The following is a 22,682-nucleotide window of genomic DNA, read 5'->3' as shown; positions in this document are numbered from 1 at the left end:
CCGGGATCCTGGCTGCATCCACAGCAGCCCTGGCGCCGTGTTCCCTGTTTCAAGACTCGCTTTTGCAGCTAAGAATCAGTTCTTTTCCTGCTCCACACTTCAAAGCTGTTGCCTATAAATGAGGCAGCCTCTCCTGCCGGGGGCAAAGTGGCGTTGAGCCCCCACGACCGGCCAGCAGCAGCAGTCCTCCCTTAAGAGATGGCCAGAGGAAGGTCCACAAGTTTCCCGGCTGCCTGAGGCCCAGTGGCCACCTTTTCCACCTCAGCTACTCCGCGCCAGCCGCCGCAGCCGCCGCCATCTTGAAACTCTAAAATATGTTATTTATGTTAACACCTACTGGGTGTATTTTATTTTAATTATTTTTAAATGAATTTATTAAAAAATATACATTTTAATGCTCAGTTTTAATGTCTAACAGGAAAAATATTCATAAATACAACCCATATAAACATAAGCCTTTGGGACCCTCAATAATAAAAGTGTAAAATGCTCTTGAGATGAAAAGTCATGTTACCATAAAGTTTTTTTCTTTTTTTTTTGTCTTGAGCCATTTCAATTACCAGTTTGAGTTTACTTCAGTTTCTGTCTTTGGAGTCACATAATTTTACCTTTCCAGATTTGAACTGACTTTCTATCATTAATTCATACATTCAAGAAATACTGTGTGCCCAGTATTATGCTGAAAGCTGGAAATACTAAAGTGAATTAAATGGATTTTTTTATGTTATATAGGAAAGAATTTTTAATCAAGTAATCATTAAAAATGTAAAATTCAACAGTGGCAAGCTCTGAAGGAAAGCTACATGATTTATGACTGCCTATGATAGTTTGATTTGACCTTAGAGGGAAGAATAGGAAACCTTCCCCTGGGAAATTACATTTGAACTGAAATATGAAGTACGCACAAGTGTTCATGTGATGAAGAGTGGAAAGAGCATTAGGGAGAGAGGAAATTGCATACAGAAAGGCCCTGAGGAAAGAAGGAGCATGGAGGAGGTGGGCATGAAAAAGTCAGGTCAGTCTGGCGGGAAGACACTGATAGTAGGGCGGATGGAATCAGGAGAAGAGATTCAAGTGAAGAGGTAAGTGGGGACCAACCCATAAAAGGCTATATATGCACACCATGGAGTTTTGTCAATCTTCCCAGCAATGTGAAGTCATCAAAAGGTTTATGTAGAGAATGGGGTCACCAGAAGGTCTTTTTCTGATTCCATGATTTGATTTGTGGGTTTGCAAGTGAATTCAGCTGTGAAATGATGGGGTTTGAATCAGGATGATAATTTACAAGAAATGGAAAGATATGGAGACAAATGAAAGATCCATGAATAGATTTCCTTTCACTAATTGATGCATTTAAGAAATATTTAAGAATTTAAGAAATTGATCGCACTAAGAAATTTCTGGATTATGCAATTGGCTGGATAGTTAAACATTTCATTTGTGAGTGGGGAGGAAGCACTGACCAGTAAAAGTCCAGAACTTCGGAGTAAACAAAAGTTCTCTTGGTTCTGTCCCATATTGGCCTGTTGTTCTACAGTGCAGAATGAAGTGGATACGACTGTAAGCTTCAGGCTAAATGAGACCATCAGCCCTATAACATCACTCTCAGTAAAATGTGTGATTTTATCCTTCTGAAATAGAAAAATAAATCAAGCTCACACTGCTTTTGACATCCATTATTTTTTATATTTCTTGATTCACTTTTTTTCCCCATTCACTGTGGCTGAGCATACCAGGGATCAGAAGTTGCACATTTTCTTCTTCAAATCAGTTTTTACTGCCTTATTCACCTATTCCACAAGAATGAGTATCTAGAATGGAATATGTTACTTGAGGATCTTTTATTATATTTTTTGTGTGTAGTGTTTATATAGATTTATAACAACATCAGGTTTCCTTGAGGAGTTGTGTGACAATGAAGAGTGTCAGGGACCAGGCCAGGATAATTGATTCAAATCACTGGAAAGAAATTTAAATCTGGGAAGAGATTTGAATCAACCCCCAGGCAATTCCTATATACGCTAAAGTCAGAGAAAACTGAGAAAGAACCTGTAGAGAAGTGTTGGAATCTTGGTGTTGTGGATTATAGAATCCTGAATGAAGTGGCTACTCATACTTGAAACTTGGGGATAAAGTAGCCTTTGGAAGCTTCCAGAAATTTATTCTGTTTATGACTTAGTGACATTTTAAGGGTCGAGTTGTGGGGCACAGGAGGTGAGAGTAGTAGCTGCCCTACAACAGGTCTATATCTGATTGGATTGGTGACTGAGAAACTGACTGTGATTGACTTTCTGAGGATTCCTGGATTCAAATTTGCCCTGTTCTTGGTTTTAAGAAAGAGATTTTACTTGGTGGCCCCAAGTAAACATCATTATCATCATAGATTCCTTTTTTCCTTTTGTTATATGTAATAATCTGGTACTTTACTCTTCTGTGTGAGGATATAGGTCACACTGTTATCAGCTCGAATAATTATTCTGGTGAGACAGTTCAGCTGTGGCCAATGATACTTGAAGCAGCTTATTCATTTGTGTCAACAAATTTTAATTGATTGCATGTTGATAGTATGCAGAATATAAAAATCTTATTTCCTAGGACATTCACTATTTAACATTTATCTTATCCCCAACCTTTCCTTTTTAATTTTTAATACATGAATCATAAATTTCTGCACCTATTTGTGCCACTTTGAGTCTTAACTATAATTCAGCAGAAACACATTAAACTATGTGGTATTGGAATATAAGGAAATTTATATACTTATTGATTTTAAAGTATGAAATGATAGGGCTTTTGAGTTGAAATACATTATGAGTGATGTAAATCTACTGAAAATTAGACTCCTTAAAATTAAATTATGTGTTTACTGATTAGCATTGATTTATGTCTTAGTTCTTGATGTGTCCAATACTTGAGAGGCATAATACCCCTTACTTTTCAATATTTCATAATTAGGACTCTTCATTCATCTTGGAGTTTTTCTGTGCTCTCATTCTGAGTAGTGTTTATGATACTTTAGGTGATTTTTTCCATTTTAAATGATATCAATTTTAATATCCCAAAAGTAAAAGAGGCAAGTGAGTTAGAGATCTGATTAAGGAGGTTTCTAAATCCACATTTTCTTCATTTGCTTGTGGTATTATCCATCTTAAAATTACTCAAATGTTATATAGACATGTAAAATAGTCAATAAGAGCATATATAATTTAATTATTTTCATTTAATAAATATCAGGCAAAGAAAGGTAGAGCTTTGTTATTCTCTTCAGTATTTTAGCTTTTCATATACATGTGCTGGCTTGTAAGAAACAATTACCATATTGAAGACTGACATTTTTTTCCTAGCTGTAAATTGATGTGATAGTATTTTCAGGAAAAAAGCACATGCACACACACAATTGTTAGCTGACTTTCCTTTGCAGTAAATGAAGCAAAGCATTATTTTAAGGGAAAGATGAAAGTAGCTACAAAGGCCATTTAGAGTCGAACTCCTCTGCATGAAGGCCAACCACCCCAGCCTATCAATCACATATGACTACCAGCCAATCTTCAGAGACTGTAATTTCTTTAGCAAAAGGTAAGGCAGTGCAGCCATCCCCAGCTTTGATGAAACTTTTATGAAGGGAAATTTATACTAGTTGTACCTGATGCTCAGTTGGGAGCTGATTAAATGATTTATATTTTGCCTGATCAGAAAACCAGGCAGATTAAAAACTGTGGCAATCCCTTTCAGAGCACACATCCTTGTCTTCAGGTCATTGCAGTGAGAAATTGTCAATGTGGTTCCAGGACAGCTCAGCAGTTCTTAGTTTTTCAAGGCAGGTCATTACCTATGTGGTTGGATGTATATTTTTAAGAGCAATGTCTTTGAAAGCTGACTTTCCCCTGTAATTTCAGCCTTGCAAAATAAGATGTTAATTTAGAGTTGTTTGGGGTTTCAAAAGTCAGACATAAATTGAATTGACTTAGTATCTTCCCAAAGTCTGATCTTCCAATTTCAAGACACCCTTAACTTCAAATCAGGATTTTAAACATGCCGCTAATGCTAACTTGTTCAGAAACTAGAGTGGAACTGAAACACACCAACAGGGCAAATCTTGCGAAGCAAAGGCTGGACTGGTAGAATCTACCCAGGCAGGAAGAATCTGCTACATATATGGGCTGAGGAGGAGTGATTGAGTCTAGACAGATAGGCCTGGACAATTCTTTCACATATTTCCCATTTCCTATTCTGATACATTTCTTTATTTATCAACGTAGTGTTAGTAAGTCATTTAAATGTGCATCAGTAACAATGAAAATTTATGGGGCATTTACTTTATACAAAATACAGTAAGTTCAGAGATTTGGAGAAATAATTTGTAATAGGTCTCAGTGCAGATGGATGTATTGAAGTATCAGAAGTATTTAATAAAATTTCTAAAACCATTAATTTACTCAATAGTAAATGACTAAAATACATTCAAATTTAAGCACACATGTTAAAATAGAGCAAAATGAAAAAATATATAATCTTTTAAGATAAAATGAGAATTTAAATAAATTGCTTACTACTAGATCTATCATGGGCATGAACTTATTCTTCTTAGCATTTGGTATATTTTATGCATCAAATATTTATTTATGTGGCAATCACTATGAAAATGTTGGCAAGGACTACTGTAATATGAATCAGATATACAATCAATGTCTCAACAGCCTTTTGCATTCTCTGTAGATTAGAGTGTGGGGTCAGTCAAACCAGCCAAGTGACAGGTTCAGGAGCCATGGAAAGTTGGTTTGGAAGTTGAAGACAGAGTCTAACAAATCCCTCTAGCTTCTCCCAGACATTTAAGAAGGTTGGAGGGGCTTAATTCATATGTTATTTTCTTTGTTGTTTGCTTGTTTTGCTCAACCAACCAAGACAGGTAGTTTTAGGTTCTGTTTGTCAACTAATATACACCTCACATCTTCCTACTTAGTACTGTGCTGTACTAAGTGTTAAATTAATAATGGTGATCTTGCAATCATATTAGATAGTATCTAAAGAATTTACATCGGTGGCCACTTACATCATACCTGTCACATCTCAATTACCTCTCAGAGAAGAAAGTGAAGAACAAAATTAAATTCACTTTTAGAGGAAATTATTTATCAAAATTACTTGTGGAAATGAGCAGAAGCAGAGTCAGTGACTTAAAAGATAGCTGCCTGTTTTGGTGTTGGACAACTGAGAAGAAACTGTGATGCCTCTGCTCATTTACAATGTAGAGCTCTATATGCTGGAATAGAGGAATATATATACATTCATATCCTCATTTTCTGCAGTGTTAGCACAAATGTATTTGTCTTGAAAAAGTGAAGATAAATGAGCTCTCCTGGTACAAGTTCTTCTGGCTTGCCATGGCGTGTCAACTTTAAGTGTTCTGTTAAGTATAAGAGCTAAGAAAGATGGAGAGCGTCTGGAAAGGGGATGATAGGGAGCCATCTGAATGCCTGGCATGTGATACCAGTTACATTGTATACTGGTGTCCTTTTAAGGGGCACCATCAACATGCTTAGACATAAAATTGAAATGGTGTGAATGTTATTCAAGAGTGCTAGAGGATGCCATGTGAACTGACAGATATGCATAAGATGTGTTCAAGAGGCTTAAAGAAGTGACTTTTAAAAACTACATTTAAGGGCCGGCCCCATGGCTCACTCGGGAGAGTGTGGCACTGGTAGCGCTGAGGCCGCAGGTTCGGATCCTATATAGGGATGTCCAGTGCGCTCACTGGCTGAGCGTGGTGCAGACCACACCGTGCTGAGGGTTGCGATCCCCTTCCCAGTCAAAAACAAAACAAAACAAAACTATGTTTAAGAATTCTTCAGGATTTTTACATTTTTTACACTAACACTTTATAAGTTCAAATTTTATGTGAAAATAACTGTCATGAGCCATATGACATTAATAAATATTTTTATTTCTTTTTTCTCCAAACATAGTATACTGTAGAGGTATAATGAAGAAAAAATTGGGAAAAGAACTCAGATGGTGTATACAGTTTATGCTTTCCTAACATACCCACATTTTTTTTTTTGCATTGAAAATATATATACAAAAGCGTGATGGTGTCTGGATGCAAGGTAGGAATAAGTTGACTCTGAATCCCAACATTTTACATATTGATAAAAGTATTCATAATCAATTAAATGATCACTCCTTTTCTCTTCTCACTCCCCGCTCCCAGTCCCTATAACTAAATTCAAAGCAATATAAATGGTACATGCCTTTTGTAATTTAAATGATAAACACGGTCACAGAGGCATGTTTAGATTGTGCACTAGAGAATGTTTTAAATTAAATTATTCATGCATCAATTTTCAGAGAGTTGCTAAAGATAGCATTTTAACACTTCACAGGACTTTAAAAATATAAGAATCCTTTTTTTGTTTCTGTTGTTTAGAAATTATTGAACCAATTACTACCACTTATAACAGTTTATAAGAAATAAGGATACTCTAGAGATAATTTTTACACATTGAAAATATCTCATTCGATGTAAAAAAATCAGAGACTGAATTAGTAGGAAAAGAGTGTGGTTAACTAAGATTTGACTGTGAATTTACGGAGTTTGTGATTAACAACTTCTCTTCTCTTTCGTGTTGGAAATATTTATGGCCAAACTTCCAATCAGCTCTGTTGGTGCTATTACTTGGCATCATGTCTGGGTTTGTCTGTTTTGTTGCTCTTGATTCCTAGCTTAATTTTTAGTTCAATTTGTTATGCATATACACCACTGTAATGAAAACTAACATAATGGGTTTATTCAAAATTAAATGATTCAAGAACTTAATATAACCATGTAGGAAAATAAACATCCAAATGACGCAGCAGAGGAAAGACAAATTGTTTATGACTTAATTTATTTTGAAAGCTAAAAAAATTGTGCAGCATTTTGGGAAAAAGTAATTACTGCTTCTATATTTGCAGACAGTTTAAAAAAAAAGTGACTATAGCTATAGCATTCTTATTAACACCTCACATCTCCTTTACTTCCTTCTAGCTCTCTTTGTATTTTATTGCCTCTCCCATGAAAAGTATTAAGGCCGTGTAATGTGAAATGCTAAATCAAACATGAACCAAAGTTGCAATTTGGTATGATTACCTATTCAACATTTAAGTTTGCCAGTTAGCTATCTCATGAGTCCATGAAAATGACAATGGCAGTGACTCCTACTTAAAAATGCTTTTGTTAGGCATTTTATGGCACAAATAGTATAGTGACTAGAGTGGTAGAGGTGGGCAGGTAAGAGCATGTGCTGGGTAGTGAGGGTGTAAGCGTGTGGGTGAACCATGTGAGGCTGGCTCCTCGAGTGTCTCCAATGTGATTGGTCTGTTGACATGCTTGAGGGAAGTGGGGAGGCTCTGCCTGTGGGGTACACATTCATTTCCTCAGATTTCAAAGAGGATAGTTGTGGCTAATATCTTTTCTCCTTCTTTGCTAGTGGGAGAGAAAAAAAGGAGGTGGGCAGGCAGGAAGGAGGAAAGGAAGAGAAGAGGGAGAGAGAAAAGAAAGGTAGATTTAGGGCAATCTCTAAGGCAGAGGTTTTTCCTCCAAATCTATAAAATTCACACAAAAGGTTTATATTAGATCCCTTCATTCATTTCACTAAACTTTAATGAGTATCTATGTATACTAGAGACTGTTCTAGTAACTTTAAGATGTAGCATTATATAAAGTATGACATATTTTAGGAGTAGCAAACTTTTTCTGTTAAGGGCAAGATGGCAAATGTTTTTGGCTTTGCAGGACATGCGGTCTCTATCTCAACTGCATCTTTGTAATGCAAAAGCAGCAATAAAAAATAGTATACTAATAAACATGGCTGTGTTCTGATAAAACTTTATTTACAAAAACAGGCACAGGAGAATTTGTCCTACAGCCCACAGTTTTTCCACCCCTGATTATTCTATTTGATAGTGATCTGAAGTATTATCATACCCCTGGATAAAAGATGCCACATGACTTACTTTCAAATTTTTATGTTGGCTGCCGATTTGGGGTTTTGTTTTGTTTGGGAGGTCTAGGTTAGGTTTTAATTATAAGTTGTATAATGGATTTTATGATGAGGAACTCCTCGTAAGATGACTTAATTTTGCTTTGGCCTCACCACTCATTTGTTATGTGATTCCTGTGGGTTCTTTATACATAAGGAACAATACCAGATTAGAGGCAAGAGTATGCTTAATTTACTCCAGTCGAGAGCACTGTAAACCTGGATTTGATGCACATGTCACAGCCCAAAGGGAAATGAGTGACTCTTCATTCTCTTAAGTCCAAATTCAAAGGTTAAAATCTTTAATCTTCTTACTGCCCATATGGTAGATGAAAGTGAAAGAGCAAAGTTCACGTTTAGGCAGACCTTATACTAGTGGGCAAGGCCCGCTCTGTGGTCTTGCCCACTATTATAAGTGAACCAGTGTTTTACAATCTTACTTTTTTTGGGAAGAGCACACAAGAGATTGGTAAAAAGAGGCTTTATTGGTGGGAGAGTGGTAGCAGAAATTGTATTCTCTCTAAAGGCCTTCAATTTGATTTCCTATTGTAAAATTGACTCCCAAATATTCAATGGGAGCCCATCCAAGTTAACATGAATATAAAATGTTGATGCCTAGGACAGAGAAATAAAAGAGCCTGTGAGAAATTACCAAGTGCATAGCACCATTGTAAATTTGAACTCCATTTCTTACAGAAGAGAAACAGAAATAAACAAATGGCTCTACACAGAAAAAGTCTGACTTCAAAAGGTGATTGAAGGAAGTTGGCGTTGCAGAAGAACAGTAATGTTGCTCAGATTTGATTATAAGATACAGTCTAAGATCTTGAAGTTCATATTACTGACTAGTCGTATTAATAATAACCGAAAGAAAGGAGCAGCATTGATTGCTGAACTAATTGGATGTTGCTTGAAACTTGGCTATGCCAAGCCTGGCTCCTCTCAGAGAGAAAGACCAAGCACCAGCATAATAGGTTTACTATTCCCTTTGGGTTGTTATAAACAGAATCAATATGTACTAATGACTGCAGCAATAAATTTGGTCATACTTCATAGGGTAACATTCTGCACTTACCCAGTTGTTGGTTTGACATAGAGTAATATACTTTACCCTTTTAAAGTTGTAAATTTACTATGAAAATGCTGAGCCTAACAGTAAAATGCATTTGGGATGTCTTTAGGCTTGGGAAATATTGGTAATACTTCCACTAAGCATACTATTAAAATAAATAAATAGTATTTATTGCTTGGTTCCCAGCTGCAGCTGGATGAAAAGCAGTGGGAAAGGAGAAATAAGACATACATATTTATCAAATGCACAAGGCTCATGTTTACTTAATCCACTTACAAAGAGTTGCTTACACCAGAGAACAAAAAGAAAGCTTTCTGTTTACTTCTGAGGTTTATTTTGGTGAAAATGATATGGAAGATGGTAGTGATAACTACAATTGTGGTAGTAATTGAAAAACTAATTATCATAAAAGATTCCTCATTACTTTTTGCCAATCATTTATTTGCTATTACTTTGTTATGCTTTCTTTGGTTTAAGTGTTATCAGGGCTTCTAGATAATGTTTTGATTTACAAGGTAAAGTGGAGAATTAGTTTCTCGGAATAAGCTAACACATCCAAACACATACATATACGTATACACTATATGCATATACATATATATTTGTCACTGCAAAATTAGATTTATATGTGTGTGTGTATGTATACACAAAGACATTAAAATGGTATATTGCGTGTGATGTGTTTGACTGTCCTCATTGATACAATAAAATAAAGTAACTTTTAGGCTATATTTCATTATAATAAAAATTATCTCTCATGCACACAGACTTTTTTCAGGAAACTTGTGATTATCTCTGGTGAGAGACCCATTGATTTGTATGGATTTGAAATACTGCAGGAAAAATTACCTAATCATACATATATGATTGTGGAATGATGTGTATATGTGTGGGTGCACAAGCCAATCTGTTACCTCTACAGTTTAAAGAGGGACTTTAAATCCTTTACTTTCCTTGAATGCATGCATAATATGAGTAGAAAAAAAATTTGCATGGAAATAGGAAATAATAAAGAGAAGTCAGTTTAGAAATAAAATTGAACTTCAGTATTCTCTATCTCATCTTCCTCTTGAATAATTTTCATTTCCCTTACTGTTTCTGTCCCAAATTTAAAATGTGATAACATTTATCCTTGTATTATATCATGGACATATGTCATAACAACATTGTAAGATTCTTGAGGGCTTAGAAAAAGTTCTATTTTTAAAAGAATTCCCCCAATATCTGGCACAGTGCTAGGCATAGAAAAAATGTTTGATAAATTTTTTTGATAATAAAAATTCTACACTTTCTTTCAAATTTTTGAGAGATATATTTATTTCAAATAATATAATAATGTTTAACTTAATATGTTGCACTTTATTATGTTTTGTTGTTAAAAAAATAATATCAAAGGTGTGTATTATGTTATGAAATGAAGTACATGTAAGAACTCTGCATGTGTTGGTGGGGAGAAGTAAACTGAATTGCTTCTGTCCTCTGATAAACCTATTTTAAAACTTGTTCCAGTCATCTTTTTAAAAATAATGAAGTCATTCCCATGAAATTCTAACCAGGCTATATGTTTTTATTAGGCACTAGAATGTCTACTGATATGACAAGCATCTGGTTACCTAGAGACTCTGGCTTAACTGGGCAGAACACATATTTTCTTCTATCCAAACCACTGATTACCTACCAAAGAATTATTTCATCATTCTGGTCACTGTGCATCTTAAACGAGGTTTTGCACTGAAGTGTTGATACTTACTCATTAGTACAGAGTCATTTGAAACTGAAATTGCAGGTGGAGAGGTGTCTGTATGAGGCGTTAAATGTTGACAGATAGTCTCCTGTAATGGGAATGTGGTGTGAAGACAATGTGCTGCCAACTGAATTGGAAATGCGGATACTGAATTAATGGTTTAAAATGTAAAGTGTCTGATGTGTTTAATTTCAGGAAATACTTGTACACGCTCTTATGAATATCAGACTCTCATACCCACTCTTTGGAAATATTCAGTAAACTGCATCTCGTCTGACATCAAAACTGTTTAAGTTTTTTATTTGTTTTAAAAGCAGAAGAATTAAAAATTAGTAACTTAAGTGTCTAAACACATTAGCTATGTGTTCAATATCTTCCCACTCCCCTCAGACTCCATATGCGTAAAAGAGACTTAGAGTGCTTTTACACAGATCGTGTGTGTGGCCTGCCTGTAAGCAACTTTGCGTATGTTTAGTAACATAGGATTGAACGCGGCAATCTCTATCAATATTCAAAATTAAGGCCTGGTTTCTAATATTCCAAGCTATTGAGGGCAGTTTGCCCATGGGTAATTTTAAGGCAGCACTATCTCTTTCTGGTAAGGCTTGATGAATAACTGAGACACTAGATAGGTTTCAAGAAAGTAGTTATATGTAATACCTGCATTAATTTTTCCTCTTTTAGTTATATGTATGCGTACTTTATTCACAACTTAGAACATAATATACTCCATAACACACTTCGTTTATTCTGACCCTGCTTCAGAACACCTAACAGAGTGCCATGGAAAGAATATTAGAACTGGAGATGAGATATCTGTATTTGAATTGGAGGTTTTCACTTTCTAGTTGTATAATCTTGGGAGACTTATTTAACTTCATCTGTGCAATTTTATTATCCCTAAATCTACAATAATTATATGCCTTTCACAAACTTGTAAAAAATTAAAGAAGAGAGTCTATGAAAAAGAGAATCAGCATTGTAACTATAATGCACAGCACAAATTAAAGATACTGATATTATTATTTACACATAAAAGACAATAACTACCTGATAAATTACAAGTGGTTCTCAGTGGTTAGCAGAGTTCTGCATATTGTAAATCTCTGCTGACTTAACCATTTTCAGCATTGAGGGTAAAGTATGTAATGTCACTGTAACTTGATTATAGTGTAATATGGGCCCTACTTATTTGACACTCTGGTAAATGGCATTTATATTTAACCTGGGGAAGAATGTCAGAGAACAAAGCCAGCTCTATGCCTACAGCAACTCCCAGCAATGAATTAATGGTATACCTATAGTACTAGCACACAGTCTATTTAAATTGGATAGATGGCTGCTTTTCCTACAACCCATCTGCCGCAGTACATAAAGGAATGTAATTCAGCTGAATAACATAAATCTCCCTCTGCCGAGATCCTTTGTTCAAGTCAGTTAGTTTTTGTACTTGAGGCTGGCTGTTAGACAACTCAATCTATCACTCATGTTTATTCATATCGTAATGCTATCTATGCTTTCTTTAAAATCTCAATGTGAAAATAAGTCCTTTATATCATACATTTCTGTAATAAGAGAAATAATTTGTTTGCCTTGGACATTTCTACCATGACATGCAACTTAGAGAGGCTTCTAATAAAAGTTTTTCAGGATTATGAAATTGCCATGGCAGTGTCACTCAGTTAAGACTAAAGACATTTTTTGGTTTATTTGTATATTTTTAAATGACCATGCAATTTTCTACCAACACAAAACAAAACTTCCTACTTATGTCATACATAGAAATCTAGTGGTACACTTCTTCCAAATTAAATTTCTTATAACTCTCTTACTACACAAAGTAAGAAATTGTATAGAAATGTAGTTACTGTACATTCAGAATCTACCTATTTCCTTCTTGGTTTATGATTTTTCATATCATGAGTATCCATCTGTGAAACAGGATAGCCTAGTGAAGGTTACATAGGGCATCATGATATGGCAGAATAAGTCAATTTCAAATCTTAGATAAGCTCCTCACTAGGCATGAGCCTGATTCAAGTTATCCACTTTCTTTATCAATCAGCTAATGGGTGGTAAAGCTTAAATGAACTAAAGTATATTAACCATCCAATACTTAGTAGGCACTCAATTAAACTAATAAATTTTTTTCACAAACTTAGCCTGTGGACATGAAAGAATCAGGAAAGAAGTTTGTAGTGATTTGGGGTGTCAAAGAGAAGGCAATTGTTTTAGGAGGTGATAATATTAGAAAGCATTAATAGAAATGAAGGATATCATTCTCTAAAGTAGAATTTGATCTAAAGATTTATTTTATATAACAAGGGAATCTTATTTTTGAAGTTTAATACATAATCTTGCACCTTAATTTGATAATCTAAAAAATGATTAGATTTCACATCAAATCTATCTCAATGTGTCGTTTCTCTAACTTCAGTTCACTAGAAAATTGCCAGCCTTTCCTTAGTAGAATACTATACATCTTTTAACCATAATGGGCTTGTCAGGTGGGGGCTTTCTGAGGATACCCATGGGTAAACTAAGTATCATGAATCCAGAATATTTTCCTTCCCATATACAATTACTTTTCAACTTTTATGCATGTCTGAAATAATATGCTTTTGCTATCTTTTGGCTTTATAAAATGAAAGACCACTGGCTCAAATAAGAAGATCCCTAAAAGCTATAGAGCAATAAAAATTAATGACTATGCTCCATTTACTCAACAAGAAACAGAAAGAAGACATGATTATCAACTGCCAATCTGGACAGCTAGAGACATTCTGAAAATTGGTTAGAGCTATAGTGAGTCTGTTTCTGAAAGACACTTAGAAATCATTCAGTGATTTTTTTAAAGTTAATTTACATCTTTTGCTGAGGTGGAGGTGATGTTAATCACTTCTCAGTTATATTTTCCTGATAGTTATTCCCAACACACCCATCCCTTAACTCTAATCCTTACTAAACACTATAGAGTAGAAATAATTCCTATTAGACCTACACTCAGAAGTGTCACCCATGCACCACTTTATCCATCATATTTTCAAGCCCTCAAGTTTTCTGGATTGTATATTTGCCTGACTTAGCAGACAGAAGTAAATTGAAACTGTTGGGGAAGATTTATAAGAAGGTACTCTGGAGAAACAGACTAGTTGACTTGGATCTTAATGCAAAAGGCAAGGAATAACAGAAATGGCCTCTAATTGTCCAGGACAACATGATGAATTATGATGACAGAGTCCACATGGAATGGTTCTTCTTCTCTAACCTGTCTTCTGGAATATGCTATTTTAGATGAACTTGTGCCACCAGCCATGTATCATATTAATTCCTTTGCATTACCAATGATTGTGTTGGCCAGACATCAATTTCAAAACCAATTTTGTATTCATCACTCATCTCGATAGGAAATAAAACACATCACTTCAATTTTAGTAAGTGAGATTCAAGAGTAACAGAAATTGACTGGCATGCCTTTTTTTTTCTTTCCATATTAAATAACAAAGGGAAAGAAAGCTGGGATAGAAAAAGAAAACAAAAGAAGAGTTGTTGTACTTTGTTCAATGACCTGTCAGTGGTTTGTGTGCTGCCAAAGTAAACTTTATATTTATTCAAATAATTAAGTTGCAAATGATAATTCCATGAAGGAAAGGCAATTTACTTCATAATATCTGTATATATAAAACCATGTAACACATGAACCAGGTAGTGTGAACAGAATAGGGTTCCATCAAATAGAAGACAAACTGAAAATCCACAACATTTTTTGGACTCATCAAAGGACAGAAGTCACAGAGAAAACTGCCTCGACAAAATCTACAAAGATAGTCATATTGAGAGAGATACAGTACCTGAAATCTGCTTAGATGGAGCAGAAGCCACTGGAAGCAACAGCAGTAGGGCAACTTCCCTAATAACCTGAGTGAATTTCTGGAAGCTAAACATCCACAAGACTGAGAGTGAGAAACTTCTGGGGGCTAAAATCACAGGAGTCTCCACACTTTCAGATTTTCTTTCCAGGAACCCCATCAAACTTTCACAGTGAAGATCCAAGAAAAATGCCCTGAAGTCCCTGGCAGACATAGGGAAAGAGTAGTGAAAGTATAATCCTCCTATATTATTCTTCATAACAAAGGCTAACTCTTCACAGAGAAAGACTTCTCATTGAGCACTGCTGCAACATTTTCCTACCTGGGTTCCTTCAGCCTTCCTGTCACACCTAAGGGTGAAACATAGGCACAGGGTGATAGATCAGGAACACCGTACCCAGGGAAGGGAGCTAGGAGTGAGAAAGGACACTAGAAATGGGGGGAAGGAGGAAGGGAATTTGGGGAGTGATAGGTCAGGTAATGGACATAAAGAAAAATCATGATTTGTAATAATGAATATGCTTATAATAAAAAATAAAAATTAACAAAAAAGGAATAAAACTACATTCCTGGAGGAGGGACAGAAACATTTCTGAAGTGTGGAATACCCTCAAGACACAGGCCTACTTAAAGATGAGACTTAATTAGGAGATCTTTGACAGCCTTTCCTCCTCCACAGCCTCTCACCACATCAGTGAGCCTACAGTATCTCTTCAGTGGATTACAGCTTAGAGAGCTGCAAGACACATACTCTCTCTGAATAGTATAAAGGGAAGCTCCAAAGTCAAGAGGGAAAACAAAAACAAGGACACAAAAGGAATTTGAAGCTTCTGGTACCTGTGACTACAATAATTGTTAAACACAGCCCAACTCCTAGCTAAATTAATGCGGATTCTCTCACAAAAAGCCTATTTCCTCAGTATATTTTATTCTATACAACATGTGCTACTTTCAATAAAAAGATAAAACAAATACCAATGTCAAGAAAAAAACAGTCTGAGGAGACAAAGAGAGTATTAGTGAACTTGAAGATAAGTCAATAGAAACTTCCTAAACTAAAATGTAAAAAAAAAGAAAAAAAAAAAAAAGAAATTTAAAAAAAGAACACAACTGTGAAGAAATGTAAAACTGTGTAGCAAACTCATAACTGGAACACCAGAAGAAAAAGAAAGTAAGAATGGGGCAAAAGAAATATTTGAAGAAATAATGGCTGAGAACTTTCCAAAATTAATGAGAGACACCAAAACACAGATCCAGGTTGCTCAGAGAACACCAAGAAACATAAAATACAAACAAAATAAAACAAGCAGGTAAAGAACACCTAGACATATCACATTCAAATTACATACAATCAAAGACAAAGGAAAATATCTAGAAGGAAACTAGAAGAAAAAGACACCTTACCTACAAACAACGATAAGAATTCTGACTTTCATCAGAAAACTTGAAAGCAGGAAGAATGGAGTGAAAGGGATAGGGGAGTAGCCAAAGCCAATAAAATGAATCCTTATTTGATGAAAGAAGCACACATTTAATGTATTTTTGTAACACCTAAAAAACTGATATAATGTTGTAAGACAATATCCATAGTAAACTAAATATTTAGTTGTTTATCATCTGAAAAGTTACAAGAAAATATTCACTCACTTTTTTGTGACATTAAGTAAAATATATATTTACCTGGTATATTGTATTTATAAAATATTTTTCTCATATTTTAATTTATTTTATTAATCTGGTGACCATATATTAGGAAATATAGAAATAATCATCTTTTTTAGTTTTTATCCATTTGTTCAATACCATGCTACCCCAAACCTGAGTGTGATGATGTTATGACTAGAAATGACATAAAGAAATGAGCACATTTTTATGCAATCCTAGGCTGTTGATAAAGCTCTTATATACATCATCTCACTGATTCTTTACAACAATTCAGTGAAACTGTTCTTATCCACTATATTAGTCACTATTATCATTCCTGTTTCCTAAACTAAAAAACAAATAATTCATGTAACTTACTCAAGATCACAAATAATATGTTGGAGTTGGAATTCAAATTCAGAAATCCTCAGGCCCAAAGAGTTGCTTAACAAAGCTCAAATCTGTATAAAGAATCATTATGTGAACTAATTATTAATTGGAACAGTTTTAGCAGGCTTGCCACATGTACTAAGATAAAAAGTATCTGAGAACCAAAGTGTCAGCAGGTAAAAGTCTCTACAGTACGGGAATGATTGCTTAGCATGTAAGTTTTTCTGCAAGTTTTTGTGTATATACAGCTGGCTATCTCCTTGTCAATCACTCTCCATAGACACAACCTCAGGAGTTGAAAATGAGACATCTTCTGGGAAATGCTGCTTTGAATTATATAAATTCAGTTTACTATCAGGGTAGACCTTTTGAACAAGAGTAAAATAATGCTTTAATCACCGATGAGCTACAATTAGAAGGAGATTGGAAATTCAGAAGAAAAGAAGCAGACAGAGAAGTTTAGATTTGATAAGTTTTAAAAGATACTTTTTTCTTTTTAAATGAATAGTTAATATATGAAGAAGCAATAATAAAGTCACTATCAAAGAAAATCAAGGAACGTTAAATAGGTTCTAAAACTGTTTTGCTGAGCTATTCTTAGAAAATGTATTTTAAGAAAGGAAAACAGAAAGAAGAGTAGATCAGACAACCAGCATGTGATGGGAACCACAGCCTAACCAGATAAAAAAGTAAGAAACCACATAATTGCAGGCTATTCTGGAAGAAACGATATATTCAAGTTAACACTTCTCTGAAAATAACTGTGACAATATGCTGGATATTCAGAAAAAAATGATTTAAAATTGCCAAAGGATTGCAATTCATTAAAGACAAAGGCAGAAATTCACACCCAACCACCTACGGCCCTTAAAAGAACTATAACAGCAATACTATTTAATGGGCTTGGTTGCAGAGAAATCCTGCTTATGAGGAAGGAATAGAACTAGAGAGTCAGCCAAGAAATAGACATGTGTTAAATTCTCCAAGATTTTGTGTGTAGACCAAATATTTTCAAAGTAGACAGTAATCATCCCACTCAGAAAAAAATGAGTGATCTATACATATCAATACTTTTCATATTCAAATGTTTTTCTTTTGAATAGGAAATTAATAGGTAGAAATATAAAAGGCTGCTTCTACTTCATGCCAAAAATGAGATGATTTAATAAACTGGTAAAAAAAAAAAAAAATCAGTGAAGTTAAAAGGTGTAGTGTAGTCATAGTTAGTTAGGTAATATAAAGCCGAGATTATTAGCTGGGTTTATGTGATAGGAAAGAAACTCTCAAAAAATGTTATTCTTTAAGCTAACAAAAAATGAAATAATAATATTGGAAAAAAGGTCAATCTAACTATGGAAATAGCAGAAATATGCAAATGCATTACATAATTTTAGTTTGCACATAACTAAAGGGAAAATGAGGATGTCTCAAAAATCCACCATCAAAAAGAAGTTGTGTTTTGTTTTGTTCTGTTTTGTTTGGTTGAAAAAGCTATTCTTATGGCTTTTATGAACATAAAAATTAAAATCTGCATGTTATTAAGGAGTTCACAAAGTGCTTTGCTCTACTCTGTCACTTAATCCTCACTATAATCCTGGGAGGCTCATATGAAGAGACTTCATACCTCAGAGATATTAGGCAACTTTCTCTATATGACACAGAAGATAAAGAATGGAATTCAACAAAATCAACACAAAAATCAATAGCCTTCTTACTTGCCAACGATGCAATAGCTGAAGAAAAAAAAAACAAGAAAGCAATCCCATTCACAACAGCTACCAAAAAAAACCCCAAAAAACAAACAAACAAAAAAACAAAAAAAACCCACCTAGGAGTAAATTTAGCCAAGGAGCTGAAAAACGTCTACAGTGAAAACTATATTGGTGAAAAAAATTGAAGAGGACACAAGTAAATGAAATGTTATCCCATGTTCATGGGTCAGAAGAATTTACATTATCTAAATGTCCACATTACCCAAAGCAATCTACACATTCAAGGCAATGTCTATCAAAATACCAATGACATTCTTCACAGAAATAGAAAAAATGATCTTAACATTTGTATGGAACCACAAAAGACCCCATATAGCTAAAGCAATCTTGAAGAAAAAAAGGACAAAGTTGGAGGTATCACTCTCCCTGACTTCAAAGTATACTGTAAAACTGTAGTAACCAAAACAGCATGGTTCTGTCATTAAAACCAGACAAATAAATAGAGATCCCTGAAATAAACCCACACATTTACAGCTGACTGATTTTCCACAAATGTGCCAAAAAAAAAAAAAAACAATGGAGAAAGGACAGCCTCTTCAACAAACGGCAATGGGAAAACTGGATATCCACATGCAGAAGATGAAACTAGACCCCTATCTCTCACCATACACAAAAATCAACTCAAAATGGATCAAAGACCTAAATTTAAGACCCCAAGCTATGAAACTACTAGAAGAAAACAGGGAAAACACTATACATAATGTGAGTAGGCAGTGCGTTTTTGAGTGAGACTACAAAGGCATAGGCAACTAAAGCAAAAATACATAAATTGGACTACATCAAACTAAAAAGCTTCTGCTCAGCAAGGGACACTAGCAACAAGGTGAAGAAGTAACCTATAGAATGGGAGAAAATGTTTGCAGACTACACACTAGACCAGGATATAGAGAATATACAAGAAACTGAAACAACTCAACAGAAACAAACAAACAAACAAACAAAAAACCCAATTGAAAAATGGGCAAAGGGCCTAAGGACCTGAACAGATATTTTTCAAAAGAAGACATACAAATGGCCAACAGGCACTTGAAAAAATGCTCAACTTCACTAATCATCAGGGAAATGCAAATTAAAACCACAGTGAGATGTCATCTTACTCCAATCAGAATGGCTATAATCAAAAGACAAAAGATAACAAATGCTGTAAGGATGCAGAAAAAAAGGAACTCTCCTACATTGCTGGTGAGAGTGTAAATAGGTACATTCACTGTGGAAAACAGTATGGGCATTCCTCAGAGAACTAAAAATAGATCTACTCTAAGACCCTGCTATCCCACTACTGGGTATATACCCAAAGGAAATGAAATCAGTATATCAAAAAGACACCTGCACTCCCATATTCATCACAGCACTATTCACAATAGCCAGGAGATGGAATCAGCCTAAATGCCCATCAACAGATGAATGGATTAAAAAAACTGTGGTGTGTATACACAATGGAATACTACTCAGCTTTTAGAAAAACTGATATACTATCCTTTGCAGCACCATGTAAGGAACTGGAAACCATCATATTGAGTGAAGTAAGTCAGGCACAGAAAGACAAATACTGCACGATATCACTCATATGTAGAATCTAAAAAGAAAAAAAAGAAAAAACTGGTTCTCATAGAAGTAGAGTAGAGTAATGGTTACCAGAGGTAGGGGAGGCAGGGAGGAAAAGTGGTGAACTAATGGGTATAAAACTGTGCTGCCTACCCTAAGCAAACCATTGTGCAGTATATGTATGTGTTGAAGCAATATACTGCATCCTACACATATGTATAAGTAAATGTTATAATATTTTGAAAAAAAAATTGAATTGAGATTTGAATTTAGGTTTATTTGTTTAATTCTAATTCTGCTTCTTTCACACCAATACACCTAATGCCCAATGGCTTTGTGTTGTTTATGAATTAGTCAGATTTACTCAGCCTGTGATACTAAGCCATCTTCAAACCTCTCCCATCTATTCTTCAACCTAATCTCCCATAAATTTTTTATGTGAGTACTCTGCATCAGTCATTTGGTTTTGCTTTTTAGTATCTCATGATTATTCTCTGCATCCATTTAAAATAAATAAATAAATAAATAAATGATTGTAAATTTAAAGTAGCCATTAAAGCTAATGAGCTAGCCCAGCTCATTTTTTTTCCAGATTCTTCTGCAGTATTACTTGAAGCACAATAGCATATATGTATTTTCTTATTGCTCTTCTCTATGTTACATTTCTAGATACACGACACACAGAATTATACGAAAACCAACTATATACTTGGGCTATATGATGGGACAGTCTAATTGTATTTGTTAAAAATAAATAAATAAATAAAGCACAGGGTAGTCTAATTCCATTCAAGAAAAAATATGAAAATTATTGTTGCATATGTCTGCATAAAATCCTCTACAATTTTTAAAAATTTAAAATTAAGACTCACGCAAATGTAAAATTAATGTGTACTGAATATTTTATTCAACTTATTAATTGATGGGGAAACCAGTAAGATGTTAAAACCAGTTCAAATTATAATTTTAGTAAGGATGTTTATGTTCTCTACCATATTAAATTTATTTTTATAGCTAAGAATAGGAGGCAACAAAAATGTAATCAATGGTGCATATCTCTTAACAAGGGTCCACTAGAAAATGCATGCCAAGCACTCCATTGAAATTTACCCAGTACACATCATAACCATCGTGAAAAATAGTACAAAAACTAGGACTCACATTTCCATATTCAAACAATGGCATTCAGATGATCCCCTGAACAGTAGATAGTTACTTGGTCTGTATTAGCACAATTGTAAGGTTTATGGTTTCTCCAGAACAAAAAGGAACTGATTGCAAAGGTAATTTCAAGACTGATGCATCTTAGGAAGCCCATATTGGCCACAAATTTTAAATAATAGTCTTTTGTTTTGTTTTTACTAGTTTGAGAAATCTTAGTTCTACTTTTAGCCAAAACTATGGGTTTTACCTGGGTATACTCTAAAAGAAACTGAGAAGATTTTGTTTTCTTTTTTTTTAAATTGGCAACAGACTATAGGTGATGTATGGTGCCAATGGAGGTAGAGCATAAAACATAGACTGATTTATGTCATGTCTTTGTAACCTAGTTCAATATTCCATCATAGCTACTATAAATAATACATTTATTTTGCTATTATATACAGTGAAGTAATCATATTTCATCATATCTATTATCAATAATATAATATTGTACTATTAGAAACAGTGAAATAAAAAATAAACTACATATGTAATTACAGAGAAAAAAGTCAATATTCTGGTTTTGTGGAAATTGAAATTGAAACTGTAATTTTCATTAAATTAGAAACTAAATTCATTGGAGATTAATCTTTTCCTTTTCCTCACAAAAGTTAAATTTTTAGAAAGCAACTTGCTTAAAGCTCTCATTAGTAAATTGTAATGATAAGCAATATGTTTTTCTGGAATTCTTTTCACATTTTAGAAAGCATTTAATTTTGTTGTTTGCCTTTACATTTATATTTCAGCAGAATATTACTAACCATAAGTCTATGATTTATTTTATCATCAGTGCATGATCATTGTTCTCTCCAAATGCTAAATAATTTAATCCTTTGCAGCTCTGCTCACACAAAAGCATGTCTTCATGACTGCTGCATATGAAATGCAATTTAAGAATATTTCAGGCCAGGTCTCCATGTATAAGTCAGAGTCAGATTCTATAAATTTATGCGTGTATGTGTGTATGTATTATCAGTTGAATCTAGATATTCATTTATGTTCTATAAAGTTGTCGTGAGTACTAAATTAGCAAATACTAAACTATTGTTCCTGGGGGAATGTATGTGTGTATGCGTGTATTCAAAAGGGAAAACAAGGTTTGGATGACTTATCTGAGGCCGCCTCACCTACATGTGCCAAAGCTGGGATTCAAACCCTTCAACCTGCCCCAGAGCAGGGGCTTGCTCTGTGCAGCGCTGCACTGCCCCTGCTCTCTCCATCCTCTGGTCATCACTGTATATGACAAGAAGGAAAACGGCTTTGTTGTACTTGATCCTCAGATGGAAACATGCGCATCAGGCAACTCAAAATTTTCCAGTTCTGAGCATGTTAGGGAATAACCTGAAAGCACTGTGAGTACTGATTTTGGTTTACAAATGAATTTTAGTGACTTGAAGAATTCACAAAATTAGAATCCACGAA

This window comes from Cynocephalus volans, chromosome 9 (genome assembly GCF_027409185.1).
Source record: "Cynocephalus volans isolate mCynVol1 chromosome 9, mCynVol1.pri, whole genome shotgun sequence".
Classification (NCBI taxonomy): Eukaryota; Metazoa; Chordata; class Mammalia; order Dermoptera; family Cynocephalidae; genus Cynocephalus; species Cynocephalus volans.
This window is presented reverse-complemented; position numbering follows the sequence as displayed.